Below are 16,373 nucleotides of genomic sequence, written 5' to 3' on the forward strand. Positions count from 1 at the left end.
AAAAAATCTTTAACGAATATACTCGAGAAGAATCCGAGGGTTCGTCGTTGTAAACCAACCAGTCAGAAACTTTAGTTATAGCTATAACTGTTTTAATCTTCCATTGAATAGAATAGCGGTTACAGAAAGGAAAAAAGTAAGAAAAAAAGACCAAAGTTTATAGCATAAATATTAGTCTGTTATTTCTGTCACAGTACACTGCACTGCAAAAGAAATGTCGCTACGAAATTATATCGTTTTCAGAGGACTTCAGCTATTTTCTTGAGCTTAGCTTTTTAAAAACATGTAAATACGACTTTTATAACATGTCTTCGTTATTATTTAATATCAACTGATTTTAAATTATCAATATAGGCCTACTTTTATTTTAAAACATTAATAAGTAGAGCCCGCATGTTTGGCAAAATACTTTTTTTTACTGGGTGGAAGTAAATCATTATTTGCATAGATATAAATGTGATTTGGGGTAAATCAAAGTGATGAGGCCCATTTTTATTTTGCTTATTTTGCCTTTTTAAGGTGTTTCTTACTAATAAATGCCCTTTTTGTCATTCCAAAGCAATATTTCTTGTTTATTTGCCATTTTCTAATTAATTGTAATTTAATGTGTTTGAAATTAAAATATATGCAACAATGACTCACTTTACTAACAATAGTAAATAAAAGTAATTTATTTTGATGCTTAATCTGCTAATAATCGTGCTTTAATACTATTGGTGTAATATAAATAATAATCGACAATACACAGTTACAAATATAATATTGTCATGTCTTCACAGTACCAACAATCAGCTTAAGCTCGTTCTCATAGAAGTTGTCACGTAGGATTTTCAATTGTATGCTTATATATTTTCAAATCTTATTGTTATAATTTTGTGCTACACTCGTTTATTATTGTAGGAGAAAGAAATATGAGTGAGGAACTATCATTTATTGTCGGGTGATAGAAGGTATAAGATCGGTTAGTTAGAATGCCTAAATTCAGTAGACCATTGCAAAGTAAACTTCATGCTTACGTTAGTGAATTTGGTGCCCATGTGTTTTCAACCGATGGAACAGGTTTGTTACGTAAGATTTTGTGAAAAGATAGTTAACCACGAAAAAAAAAGAAGTATTTTACAAGTCAATATGTGTCAACTACGAAGTAAAAATGTGAGTTATGTTGATATAATTTAAATTTAGCCTATTGATAAAATATATTATGCCTTTTTAAATTTTATAATGCCTTTTTAAAATGTATTGTACCTTTTTTTACGTTTTTATTGTATTTTTGCCTGCCTATTTCAACTATTATAAATACCTAAACATCCGGGCTCTATTAGGTAAAATATTCAAACTATAATAAAATCCATAAATTCCATCCGATTCTACCAATTCTTTCATAAAGTGATAAATTCATGTGTCCACACAGTTTTCTATCAAAAGTTCCAATGTTCGATGCAATCAAACAAAAGTATTGAAAATACTACACGAAAACAGTGAAACTGCATACGATATTCCACAGCCTTCCTTATTATCCATGGATGCTGTCATTGTTACAGTCGATATATGCGGCCATTTACGTTTCATATTGTATTAACAAAAAAATGTCAATTTTATTATAAATATAAGATTTTATCATAGATACGATACGTTCACGTGTTACTTCTGATGTATAAGGCATAGTGTTTTCTAAAATTTGTAGTTTACTGAAAACATACACGAACAAGCTGAATGATGTTATGTAACAGAGCAATAATAGAGTAATGCCTTCTCTGTTCCTCTATTTCAATTTCAAGCGAAGTCTTCGTAACACGATAATATTTAAAATCGATAGCGACTTCGACTCGGCATTTCCTTTGCAGCCAAGTGTACGTAAACAATAGTTATGATTACTTAAAAAATGACGATCGAGTAAAAGAAAAAAAATACACGTGACTTCATGCAACTACTTAATTTTAAATCGAGATAATACACAAGTCGGCCTGGGTAGCATAGTCGGTATAGCGCTCGCCTTCTGTGCTCCAGGTTGCGAATTCAATCCCGGCCCAGGTCGATGGCATTTAAGTGTGCTTAAATGCGACAGGCTCATGTCAGTAGATTTACTTATATGTAAATGAACTCCTGCGGGACAAAATTCCGGCACATCGGCGACGCTGATATAACCTCGGCAGTTGCGAGCGTCGTTAAATAAACCATAATTTACATTTAAATTTTAATACACACAAAATCACACGATAAAATAACATCTTCGATTCTTGGACAAAGATTGCAACACCACAGCACAGTCTAGTATATACTATCACGAAGCTCGATATACGTAGTAAATATGCATCCATTGCTAACCATTAGGATCGCTAATATCATCTCATTACAGGCAATGCGAAATCGTACCGGCACAGTCTATTGTTCCTAGTACCTCACAACTCAAGCTTCGTGACTGTTTATACTAGACTATGACCACACCTTATGTTCGATTTTATTTAGAAATCAGAATTCATAAATCACATCCTTTAAGATTTAAGTTACGTCATTTGTCACTTTTTCAGTTATTTATAATTGAATATGGCGCTGTTTATGTAGCTGAAAGTCTCGACTGCTGAACTCTTTCGATCGTCCTTCACCCCATATAAAGGACGTAAGCATTAGTATTACATAAAAATTTGATAAAGTGTTTGCGGTAAATGCCTTAAAAGAAAAAAAAAATACAGCTCCAATATTGTCGTATTTACTCGAATGAATGCGTACTTTTTTCAGCTGAATTTAGTCTCTAAAATCGGGGTGCGCATTAGAATCGTTGGCGAACTACAGTACTTCGTATGCAAAATCGAATGTATGTGCTTCGGTTCTGTTCTGATTACCTCGTTGCTCGTCGTTCCTCAAAGTTCCTCACTACGCTCGCTTCCGTATTTTTATAGGAATTATTATTCATGTCGGTAAAGACTTTAAAGTGAATTGTACTTGATCAAGAGATGAAAGACAAAAAACGAAGGGTGTCGTACGAAATAAGATAGAAAATAAAGATACTTTATGATGAAGACCACGGGAACAGACAGGCTACAAGTGAATTTGGTGTAGCAGAAAGCAACATTCGCTTTTGGCACCAACGCAGAATGGCGATATTTGATTTTAAAGCGATGAGGAAGTTCGCATGCCCACGAAAAGGAAAACATATTGGCGAAGAGGTTTTGAAATTCATATACGAAAGGAGGAAAAATGGGCCTCTTGTGACTACTGACACAATTAGAAGTACCGGTAAAGCTAATGAGGTGCTACAGCCCGTGGTATTATCGCCGCGCTCTCATGGTTAACATGTCGGCATCATACAATAACGTGCGGTGTTCTTCTAAAACATAATTTTGCCGACCGAGTGTTGCTCTGTAGGTTTCACTCTAAGCGTCACGTTGTCACGCCTACTTCGTCGATAAGAATAAGCACTAGTTTGTTATATTGTTTAATGGCTATTATTATAATTATTATTTCATATACGAGTACGTTGACATTCTAACTCTTAATAATAATTTTTAATCACATACCTTAATGTTCGTCCTCAGCACAATACATTGCAACCTCGGTTTTAGTCCACGTGGATTAGACAAGTAGGTGTCATTTAATAATGGAAGCAGCTTATTGGTTGCAATATTGAAATTGAGGCGAGTGATTGGAGCGGCGACACAAGAAATTGAAAATAATAATGCAATTAAATTTCAAAGACCTGCCGAATGTTATGCACGAGGCCGCTCAAAGACCTGCCGAATGTTAACCATGAGAGCGCGGCAATAATGTATCAAGGCAAGTAGGCTATAGGTGGGTAGGCCTAAAGTAAAATTAAATTTCGCATCTGCATTGCAAGTTTTTTTTTTATTTCAAGCTTTTAAAATTGAGGTGCGCATTAGATTCGATGGCGCGTTAGATTTGAGTAAATACGGTATTTAGGTACACAAAAGAAGAAATAAGTCAGCAATGGCCGCTTTCTTCGATGAATAGAGTAGGAGTTAATTAAAATTCGACGATTCTTTCTCCAACAAAAAGCAGTACGTACCTTCTTCAGACTTCGCAATGCAACATAGACACTTCCAGAGTACGAAACCATTAGAAACGTCATTCAAATACCTCTCTTGTAGGAGTAGTATGTCTGAACACCGCGTCATACATTAATGTGCACCAAATCACAATTAAAATGCTTAAGAATAATAATTCCGCAATATCCGGAAGCATTATTCTAGCAAAAGCATAGCAACTCAGCACCATATTAAATATTTCACTACGCTCCGTTTACGCTTAAGGCACACAATCGACTAGCTTTAAGTGATACACTGTTACACGGTATAATAAGAGTAGCGAGTGTACTAGGTTATCGTTTAGTGGTACAGTGTCAAGACTTTCAACGGGTTCAAGTATTATGCATCCACGTTTGTTGACCGAAACGGGAAAGATTGGTATTTAATACTCCATTGGCTGGAGCATCTCCAAGAAAACCTACGTCAGATCTGAGAGATTGACTTAAAAACTCAGAAAACTACTTCTTATGGTTCTTGAAAAATTTTTTCTGTCGTGACAGAGACTTAACAAACGTTAACTACGAGATTTTTGTGTCTGTTTCTTGCATCATATTACAGATACAAAAATATCCACTATCTCGGAACTACGTGTTGATTCGGGAAGAGAAAGGAAATCAGTTTGTTGGATTCAGGACTCGAGGAAAGCTCTTGATAAAGGATGGATCCAACGTATCTTGTAACAAGTTGAACACCATGACAATGTTAAACCATAATTCATTACACGTCTCCGAAAACCGAAAAATGTGAGGATATCTCCACAATTCTAATACTCGAAATATTTAGCTGAATACATGCTCATTTTCACATCATACAATAATTTAAATGTGTTGACGAATTACTATATAGCATTACTTCGGAGAGTACATTTTATACTGGTCTCATAAAACCGCGAACAATTCAAACTGTAACTCTGTTGCAGTCAGTTATATCATTAGAATTAGGTCAACAGATCATCAATCGACTAATTAGAATAATGTTTGATTAGGTCAATGATCTTCGGGACAGTTCCTTATGCCCTAACGACAGATAACACATATCGTATAGGCTATTCATTCCAATTTAAGTTAAAACAGAGCGTGTTTATACAGGGTGTTAAAAAAGTATCCAATATTTTAGGAGGTGCTAGTATGCATCAAAACAAGAAAAAAATATCTAATAAATATAGGTCCTACAAACATACTTTCTGAGATCTGAACACTACTCCTACAAAAGGAACAGACCTATTAACTAGAAAAATGGAGGCAGGAGAATAATACCAGTCTAGTATATAGTCACGAAGCTTGAGTTTATGAGGGTACTAGGAAGAATAGACTGTGCAGGTACTATTTCGTATTGTCTGTAATGAGGCGATAGTAGCGATCCTAGTGGTTAGCAACTATCTATGGATGCATATTTACTATGTATTGAGTTTCGTGACTGTATATACTAGACTGTGATAATACAGTAAGCCCAAGACTGCAATTTAATTCGATCAACACTAATAATCTAATCCGGTCGACCCTAATAACCTAATCCGATCGACCCTAATAACCTAATCCGATCGAGCATAATAATCTAATCTACTCTACTCTAATCCACTATATTCTTCTTTAAACCACTCTACTCTAGTAATCGAATCCAGACTACTCTATTCTAATCCAATCTATTTCAATCTGATCCACTCTACACTACTCTAGCCCGCTCTATTCTACTCTACTCTATCCCGCTCTATTTTACTCTACTCTAGCCCACTCTACTCTATCCCGCTCTATTCTACTCTAACCCTCTCTATTATATTCTACTCTAGCCACTCTATTCTACTTACTCTAGCCCACTCTATTCTACTCTGCTCTAATCTGCTCTACTCTATCCCACTCTATTTTACTCTGCTCTAATTCGTTTTATTCTACTATACTCTATCTCACTCTATTCTACTCTACTCTAGCCCGCTCTATTCTACTCTGCTCTAATTCGTTTTATTCTACTCTACTCTATCTCACTCTATTCTACTCTGCTCTAATCCGCTCTATTTTACTCTACTCTAGCCCGCTCTATTCTACTCTGCTCTAATTCGTTTTATTCTACTCTACTCTATCTCACTCTATTCTACTCTGCTCTAATCCGCTCTATTCTACTCTACTCTAGCCCGCTCTATTCTACTCTGCTCTAATTCGTTTTATTCTACTCTACTCTATCTCACTCTATTCTACTCTGCTCTAATCCGCTCTATTTTACTCTACTCTAGCCCGCTCTATTCTACTCTGCTCTAATTCGTTTTATTCTACTCTACTCTATCTCACTCTATTCTACTCTGCTCTAATCCGCTCTATTCTACTCTACTCTAGCCCACTCTATTCTACTCTGCTCTAATCCGCTCTATTCTACTCTGCTCTAATCCGCTCTATTTTACTCTACTCTAATCCGCTCTATTCTACTCGCTCTAATCCGTTCTCTTCTACTCTACTCTAGCCCGTTCAATTCTACTCTGCTCTAGCTCACTCTACTCTGCCCTAGCTCGCTCTATTCTACTCTACTCTAGCTCGCTCTATTCTACTCTACTCTAACCCGCTCTATTCTACTCTGCTTTAGCCCACTCTACTCTCTACTCCAGCCACTGAACTCTACTCTAATATAATCTTACCTAAGTGCAGACGTTGCAACATGAAATTGTGAACGAGTGTGTTACGTAACTTTACAAGGCTACGAAACAGAAGACACATCAGTAATGTCAATAAGAAAAAGTTGACCGCAGATAAAACTGATAGGAAGCTGTCGCATCAACTTCCCTCGTTGTAGATTTCAGTTCAAACCCCATTCACCTCAAATGGAAAAAGTGGTAGAAAAGACGATGTTTGAGTTAGTTTTCCCGGAATACTTGCACTTTACCAGAAACAATTCCGTTGTCTTCATAAATAACAATATGGAATATTACTGCACCTCACTTCCAAAAATCACTGCACTTCATTTGCCCATTGCTGCACCGCACATTCTCAAAACTACTGCACCAAATTACCCCAAGTATGAGTAACTGCACTGCACTGCACCTTCCCAAAATTATCTGCGGTATCTATAGGGAACGTTTCATGGAGCAGATGACCATATGATTCCGTAGATTTGGCGCCGTCATCCACAGCGAAATGAGACAAATGTTTATGTCGACGTTTAATTAAGTCTACGTCCGTCTTCGTGCGTGTATAAAATATTTTTCTTGTAGTAACAAATTGTTCCACCATGAGATTTCACACTCGAATTCTCCTGTACAACGTATTTCACAATTTTATCTGCACTTTCTAGTAGACTAGAACCATGTAAAAGACTATAATTGACTGCATCGTTATCAGTTATCAGCCTGTGTATGTTTTACACGCAGAGTGGCCTGAAAATAGCGCTACCAGCACCAAGGATGTGGAATGGCACGAACATCCGCAATGTCACCGTAACGCTTCCTCTCCAGTTCGTAACAGACTGATTAGATGTGCAGCTTTTTACACGAAATTAACGGGACTTCTGTATGACGATTGAAGTAAAAAAAGTCTTTTCGGAGAGTAAACATCAAACCACTTTATTCTAAGAACCGTAAAGACACACACTCAAGCAGCTGTGTGTTACTTACATATGAAGTGAAATACAGCGCTTTCCTTAAGGGGTTAGGTACAGCTTACAGCAGTAAAATTGTGGAAATATTCAACATGTTTTTCCTCCATTACTGTATCTTGTACAATAATGAAAATTAGTATGTGTAAAACTCTGTCCTTCTGCTATATAAAAAATATTTTTACCATTTAAAACATTATATATATCCTATATATCATATATATATATATATATATATATATATATATATATATATATATATATATATATATATATATTTCAAAATTCAGAATGATGGCAGTTCACTGTGCAGTGCTGAAGCATTTTCCTCAAAACTCAAAAACTATCCAACATTCTGTGATGAAATTTTTTGTGTGTATTTATGCATGTCATATTTACAATATGGTGCAAGATCACTTCTCTACCTTTGATAGATTTTTTGATAAAAATTAATTAATTTAAAAAAATTGTCAAATATCAGTATTTTCTTCTAACACAAAATAAAAAAAAATATATTATTTATTAAGGAACGTAGTTGAAAGGGCATGATATTGTAAACATGAGTATCAGGAATAAAATAAGAGAGAGAGAACATGAAAAATTTAACAAGTTTATGAGTTATGAGTAGGCTTCGAGACTCCGGACCCGATAGAGCAGTTCAGTGGGAAATCTGCATAACGGCGTATTGAGTATAGTGGTAAACCGTACAGTGGGTGGGGGTACTGTAGAATAAATGACAACAAATATGCAAAGGAAAACGCTCTGGATTTGAAGGTTTTGACAAATAATATGGTTTTCATACAAACCTATTTTCAAACTGTGTCTGAAACGATTACACGGTTAGAAAAGTCAGAGTAAGAGATGCCGGAAGCCCTCAAATTAATTGAGGAAATGACAGAGAATTAATGAGACACCAAGTACACCGGTTACTGAACGTGGAAACAGAAGTGGAAATCAATTTTATGTAAAAATAACGGATATGGAACATTGTGTAACATAAACAGCAAATTAGTGGACATAGAGTCACCCGAGAATGAAGGACTGTCTCTTAGAGACTGCAATGATGTTACGTTTTTTTGTTTTGCTCCTATAACGTCATGCGACGTAGAGCGCAGCTTTTCACAGTACAAACTGTGTTTGGTAGACAACTGAAACATATTTACGTTTGAAACACTGAAAATGTATCTTGTAGTTCATTTAATTCGGTACTGTAACTGCACTTCCTAAAGACGACCAATAGGATAAATGAAGAAATTAAAATTGCTACATGTTTATTTCCACCACTGACACTGTGTATAATTAAACACAAATGCTTATAAAAACAGGAGAATAAATGCTTTTCACATTCTTTTGACATTGTCATTGTGTAATGTATATTTACTTTCAGAATATCCATTTGTGTGCGTTTCCCTATACTACCGTACTCTATTCTAAATAGCAACGTTGTTACCTCAACACATCTCTATCTTTCATTACCTGCAGCGAGTCAACAACCTATAGTACAAGCACAGTAAACTTATTGTATCGGGTCCAAAGTCTCGAAGCCTGGTGATGAGGGAAACGCTTCATCACTGCACAGTGAACTGCCACCATTTTCAGTTTTTGAAAAAAAAAAAAATAAATAAATAAATAAAAAATAAAAATAAAAATAAAAATAAATAAATAAATAAATAAATAAATAAATAAATAAATAAATAAATAAATAAATAAATAAATAAATAAATAAATAAATAAATAAATAAATAAATAAATAAATAAATAAATAAATAAATAAATAAATAAATAAATAAATAAATACTCTTTTTAAATCGTAAAAATATTTTTTCATACAGCAGAAGGACAGTGTTTTACACATACCAATTTTCATTATTGTACAAGATACAGTAATGGAGGAAAAAAATGTTGAATGTTTCCAAACATTTTACTGCTGTAAGCTGTACCTAACTCCTTAACCCTAGGATGTATCATGCATGACAGTTCGAATATACAGTCATGCATAACGGAGGTCTCTAAGACCCCTTGTGTAATGGAGTAAATATGAATTTTCTTCTCTTGGGACTGTGAAAAACTTATGCAAAAGAATTTTTCAGTGTTACATTTGTTCAGATCAATTTCTGCACATTTAAAGGACGAAGCACTCTTGATAGTAGTACTATACCACATATAATATTGAATGGGATTATTGTTAAATAGAGTGAAACCGTTAAAAATCTTGGCATTTTTATGGATAGCGATCTAAATTGGAACACTCAAGTAACACATATTTGCAAAAAAATATTTTCTCAACTTCACTCCTTGTTCCATATGAAAGAATTTCTACCACTTAGTTTAAAAAAGAATCTTATTCAGACGCTTGTAATGCCCCATTTTGATTATTGCGATTCCTTGCTAACTAATGTAAGTTCACTCTTAGCTGAGAGACTACAACGTGTTCATAATGTGTGCATAGGATTCATCTGCAATACTCGTAAATTTGACACATAACACCTTCCCTCCAGTTACTTTCATGGGTGCGTCTGAAGGAACGAAGAACAATACATTCACTGTCTCTTCTGTTTAGAATCATGCATACTTCTACTCCGAATTATCTGTTATCGCGCTTTCAATTTCTTACAACTCTTCGAAACCGACATCAAGCACTTCTTTCTATCCCTCATCATAGAACGTCTTTATACTCATCTTCCTATACTGAAGAAATACCTCGCCTCTGGAATTCGTTACCTAATGACGTCAGGGACTGCCGGACTTTATCACAATTCAAAATTAAATTGAAAAATTTTGTCTTAGTTAATGTTTTTAGGTGTGTTTTTTTCCCTTTTCTTTTTTAATCTAGATTAAAATTCCAAGTTTCTTGTTTATGTTAGTTAATTAGTTAGGATACAATTAATTATGATATTTAATCACTCACTTAAAGTTTGTGTGACTGCAACCTGTGTATATTTTTGTGTGGCTTTACTTTGTTTATAGTGTTTTTTTTCTCTCTCTTTATTTCTTGTGTAGCTTTATTTTGTATATAGTGTATTTTTTTTCTGTTTATTTCTATTATTGTATTTGTATTCCTGGTGTTGTGGAAGAAAAGGCCTGATGGCCTTAACTACACCAGAATAAATAAATAAATAAATAAATAAATAAATAAATAAATAAATAAATAAATAAATAAATAAATTCCTTTCAGTGCAAAAAAAACTAAAATTCTTTCACTAATTTATTACCATAATACACTGCGTTCTTAAATTGACTGAGCATTTTGGAAATTCAATCAATGACTTTCCCAAAACATGCTATGAAATGTTTCATATAATGTTTTTATCTCGGAAAGGATGCAAAAACGAGCAAAATTTTATTAAACATTTTTGTTTGAAATATCCAAAAAACAAGTCCCTTAAATTAATGACATTACTTTCGGTTCATCCTGCATATTTCGTATATAATATTTTGTTCCTATTGCTTGCTTTCTTAACAGCGCACCGAAGTTAAAATACAGGACACACGGACGCTCACGCGCAATTTTAGCCGTTCCAAATTTTCACCAAACATTAGAAGCTCAAACAATGAAGTAATTTAAGTACTAATTCGTATAGTAAACTTTAAAATGCGTTCAATGAGACAGGGTCGATAAGTCAGCATTTCATAATATGAAGCATTCTCAAAACAAACTAAGAAATTTCTCGACATAAAAACGTTTACTTTTTTTCCCAACAATTTTGTCTTCATACACAATAGCTTACAAACAAACCATATAATGTACTCGTTGCGCCACATGAAATAAAATAATTAAAAAAAGCGATATCAACACCATATAAATAACCACATACCCAATAACAAAAATGATGTAAAGAAAACAAAATACAAAAACATCTCCGATCAAAATAAGCTGACTTGCACTCTCCTTCAAGTACGCACTCCGATATAGGTCATGGTTTTCGTAACTGATTCATGCAAAAATCCCATCACTACGTCATAAAATTATCGACACATAGATACGATACTAGTACAAAAACAGAAGAAGTCAGGATAACTTCGCTTACCATCTCTACTGTAACGTTGCTGTAGGTCATGTCTGAACGCACACGAAAGGAAGAAGCTCTAAATGTGACTGCACACCACACAGCACACTTGTCGGTCTTCTGTTAGCGTTTTGGACAGGCTGCACAAGAACTAGAATTGAGCCTTCAGGTATTGTCACGTCAGCTCTAAGTATATGGATGTGCATCAGTAAATCGATTTTAAACAATTTTCGCACTTGTAACCGCAATATTTTAGAAATTAAGAGGTATAAAGCCTGATGATGACGATAATGATCATGATGATAATACTACTTACTTACAAATGACTTTTAAGGAACCCGTAGGTTCATTGCCGCCCTCATATAAGCCCCCATCAGTTCCTATCCTGTGCAAGATTAATCCAATCTCTGTCATCGTATCCCACTTCCCTCAAATCCAATATTATCCTCCCATGTACGTCTCGTCCTCCCAACTAACACTCCATATGCATTTCTGGATTCGTCCATACGTGCTACATGCCTTGCCTATCTCAAGCGTATGGATTTAATGTTCCTAATTATGTCAGGTGAAGAATACAATGCGTGCAATTCTGCGTTGTGTAACTTTCTCCATTCTCCTGTAACTGCACCCCTTTTAGCCCCAAATATTTTCGTAAGAACCTTATTCTCAAACAATCTTAATCTCTGTTCCTCTCTCAAAGTGAGAATCCAAGTTTCACAACCATATAGAACAAATGTTTTATAAATTCTAACTTTAAGATTTTTCGACAGCAGACTAGATGACAAAAGCTTCTCAACCGAATAATAACAGGCATTTTCCATATTTATTCTGCGTTTAATTTCCTCCAGAGTGTAATTTATATTTGTTACTGTTGCTCCAAAGTATTTAAATTTTTCCACCTCTTCGAAGGATAAATCTCCAATTTTTATATTTCCATTTCGTAGAATATTCTGGTCACGAGACATAATCATATACTTTGTCTTTTCGGGATTTACTTCCAAACCTATCGCTTTACTTGCTTCAAGTAAAATTTCCGTGTTTATTCTAATCGTTTGTGGATTTTCTCCTAACTTATTCACGTCATCCGCATAGGGAAGGAAGCTATAATATAATAATAGTCTAATAATAGTCTAATAATAATAATAATAATAATAATAATAATAATAATAATAATAATAATAATAATAACTTTCACAGAGTGAGTCATGTTTAGTCAACTGTCCGAAGACAGGTCTGAACCTCACAAGTGATACGAACAAGGCAACACTTATGAGGCAACTAGGCGAGATAATGGGGTAGGGTGGCCAGTTCCTTTTTCCCCTCTATTGCATACATCGCCGATTAGCTACATAGTACACTAATAAGACTTCAGATGCATACAAACAATTGCTTTTCCTCTGACACATATGGAAAGTCATGTATTCCATACTAATTTATTAATTGCATTTCACGTTATAAACATCAATTTTTTTCATCAAAATTCACGCTGTGCCCATAATCCGGAGATCTATGTCATTATTTTTAGATTTTGTTATATTCATTTTTATGGGTTTTCCGATAAGTTATAATGTACGATCTTTATTTTACATTAACGTGTCTATTAATACAAATTTCCGTCTAATAACTTACTTTAAGGAAAGACGGAAATTTTATCAATAGATGTAATTTTATTTTTCAAAAGAAAATAAATATTATTCCGGTAACAATCTCTTTGAGATTGCGAACGAATAAATATTTCAAAATGAATTTCTGCTTTCTATTTTAGAATCGCAAAAGTAAATTACCTTATTTTTAATAAAACTATCTTGATATGAGCCAACTTTCCGAAAAATTATAAAGGGAGAATGTGTTAGAATTACTCGTATTTTTCTACCGTGTCAAAACCACCTCATAAAGACCTCCTGACATTGGATACATTTGAAGAAATCCTTCACGTGACCTTAATCGTTAATAGGAGGAAAAACTGGTATCGGAATTTCTGTCTCTTATCAATGGCGTCTGAAGTTGATCGAAGCTTTTTCGCTCTAAATTCTTATGATTGAACAAGGATTTTATTACAGTTTTACATTAATTTGATTTGCGTTGATAGATTAAATTCTAATGTCATCAGGTTATAATTACATTCAAATAGCCTATACCGACACACATACTACATACCTAGGTATGTATATATATATATATATATATATATATATATATATATATATATATATATAAGTACATACTAGGTTCAAAAAGTTCCCGGAATTTGCTAGCATAATAGAAACAACGTACCTTAAACACTATTCTACAGCATTCCCTTCAAAATAGTTGCCTTCCGCAACAACACACTTTTGCCAACGCGTGTAGAGTTCCTGGAAGCAGGCCTGGAAGTCATTTTGTGAAACCCGTCTTAGTGCTCTCGTCGCGTTTGCGATAACCGCTTCAGCATTGAATCTCCGTCCTTTCAGATGACTTTTCAGACGGGGAAACAGAAAGTAATCAGGTGGTGAGAGATCAGGAGAGTATGGTGGGTGATCCAAAGCAGTTATGTTGTGCCTGGCAAGAAAATTCTTTACAATAATTGCGCGATGAGCAGGTGCATTGTCATGTATAAGGAACCAGTTGTTTTCTACCCACTTTTCTGGACGTTTCCTTCTCACTGCGTCCCAGAGGCGACGGAGGGTTTCTACGTACAATTCTTTCGTTACAGTACGACCTTCTGGAATGAACTCATGGTGCATGAGACCCTGAGAGTCGAAGAAAACTTCCAACATAACTTTGCTTTAAGTGTGCTTAAATGCGACAGGCTCATGTCAGTAGATTTACTGGCATGTAAAAGAACTCCTGCGGGACAAAATTCCGGCACATCCGGCGATGCTGATATAACCTCTGCAGTTGCGAGCGTCGTTAAATAAAACATAACATTTAAAATAACTTTGCCTTTGGAAGTGTCCCTAGGAAATTTTTGCTTCCGAGGAGATGTTTTCGATTTCCACTCAGATGACTGTCGTTTAGGGACTGGGTCGTACAAGTAGCACCAGTTTCATTTTGTTTAAGAAATCACCATCTTCATCAGCCATACTGATCATGTCCCCAGCGAAACACAGAACTTGATGTTTGTACTTTGCTCTGTGGACATAATTACAAAATGCGACGAACAAACAAAACACTATGATAAACAATTGCCTACAACTCAAAACCAATAATTGCCATTATCAACAAACTTTAAGGAAATGACATCATGAATGTTACCAACAAAACAAATGTATAATATCCCTTGTTATATATAAATACGAAAAATGGTAGTAAAATTCCGGGAACTTTTTGAACATAGTAGTATATATATATATATATATATATATATATATATTAAGTCTTCAGAATACTGTCAAATATACTCATTTCGTGTGGAAATAGAAGAGAAGACCTGACCTCCACCAGAATAAATAATAATAATAATAATAATAATAATAATAATTATTATTATTATTATTATTATTATTTTGAGAAATTAATGATGTTAAAGATTTTAAAATATTGTTACAAACGGCAATAAAGCTTCATTTTTTTTTTACTTTGCCAGAGCAATCACCATATTATTAACCGATTGAAATCTAAATACATCTTTTTTTGATCCAGCCGGAGGAGGTGACCCAATCTTACATCAACACTTATTTTGATTCTTTGGACACCCAGAAGCATACATTTTAATTTTAATAATTGCATTTAGTATTTTTCCACACTAATTTCCGTACGTTTCAGTAATTTCATACTGTTTTTAATTTTAATTATAACTATTTTACTTTCTGGGCTTCAAATATTTTAGTTCTATTTCTATTTTGAAGATACAGTAGTCCTATATACATTTCTGTATGATTTTAAAATTTGATTTTTGATGAAAGTTCAACAATTATGAAAGAAATACTACTAAGATTTACTTCAAATCATCCGTCCTCAAGTGAGATTGACCACTGGGACCCGGAATTAACAAACACAAAAGATAAAGGGAAATGAAACGAGCAAAATAATGATTCGATTTCTACATTAAAACAAAAATTTACGTGTTAACATATAGATGATAGTGTAGAATTTGAAGAGAGGCCTTCAGAATTTCCATTACAATCTTCTGAACCTCATAAAAGGGAATTTGAAAGGATTTAAGGATATTACATGTAAATTTTGGTAAATAACCCCTCGCTCCAAATAGTAAGCCTGTAACATCCCAGTTGTAAAGCGAAATGCCATATTTTTCACTGAGGTATGGAAGACAAGGTAGATATTTAGCTGCATTTAAAACATACGGAAAAATATAAATCAAAGGAAAACCTCATTGATAAAAAATTAAGTACTTGAAGCACAGAATTAAACTATAAAATAGGTACCGAACTTATTTTGAACAGAATGTGTTTAATCACCAATTTTATTTTTCTTTGAACGAAGTAAATGAACTATTGATACCTAATACGAGGGAGAGTGAAAAAGTAACCTTAATAATTGTTTCATTAATTGAATATGTACAATAAGACTGCAAACACTTTATCACTTTTCAACACAGTATAACAGGAACACTTGCATTGTACGTAGTAGGGACTATGTTGAAAAATGATGAAGTATAGAATTTGTAGTCTTATTGTATATATTCAATTAATAAAACATTTATTAAGGTTACTTTTTCACTCTCCCTCATATGTATATACTATGTGTAATTGAAAAGTGACCCCCCCCCCAAAAAAAAAAAAAAAAAAGAAAAAGACTGCCAGGTATAATTTCA

The 16,373-nt window shown here is 34.1% G+C and overlaps 1 protein-coding gene across 7 annotated transcripts in view; it reads right to left on the reverse strand.

Annotated features, from left to right (window-relative positions):
- The window catches only part of LOC138713282 (microtubule-associated protein futsch-like), a 1,205,925-nt gene that overhangs the window by 73,525 nt on the left and 1,116,027 nt on the right, over positions 1–16,373 (reverse strand). The gene's annotated exons all lie outside the window — the stretch shown is intronic.

The sequence above is a fragment of the Periplaneta americana genome, chromosome 14, assembly GCF_040183065.1.
Source record: "Periplaneta americana isolate PAMFEO1 chromosome 14, P.americana_PAMFEO1_priV1, whole genome shotgun sequence".
Classification (NCBI taxonomy): domain Eukaryota; kingdom Metazoa; phylum Arthropoda; class Insecta; order Blattodea; family Blattidae; genus Periplaneta; species Periplaneta americana.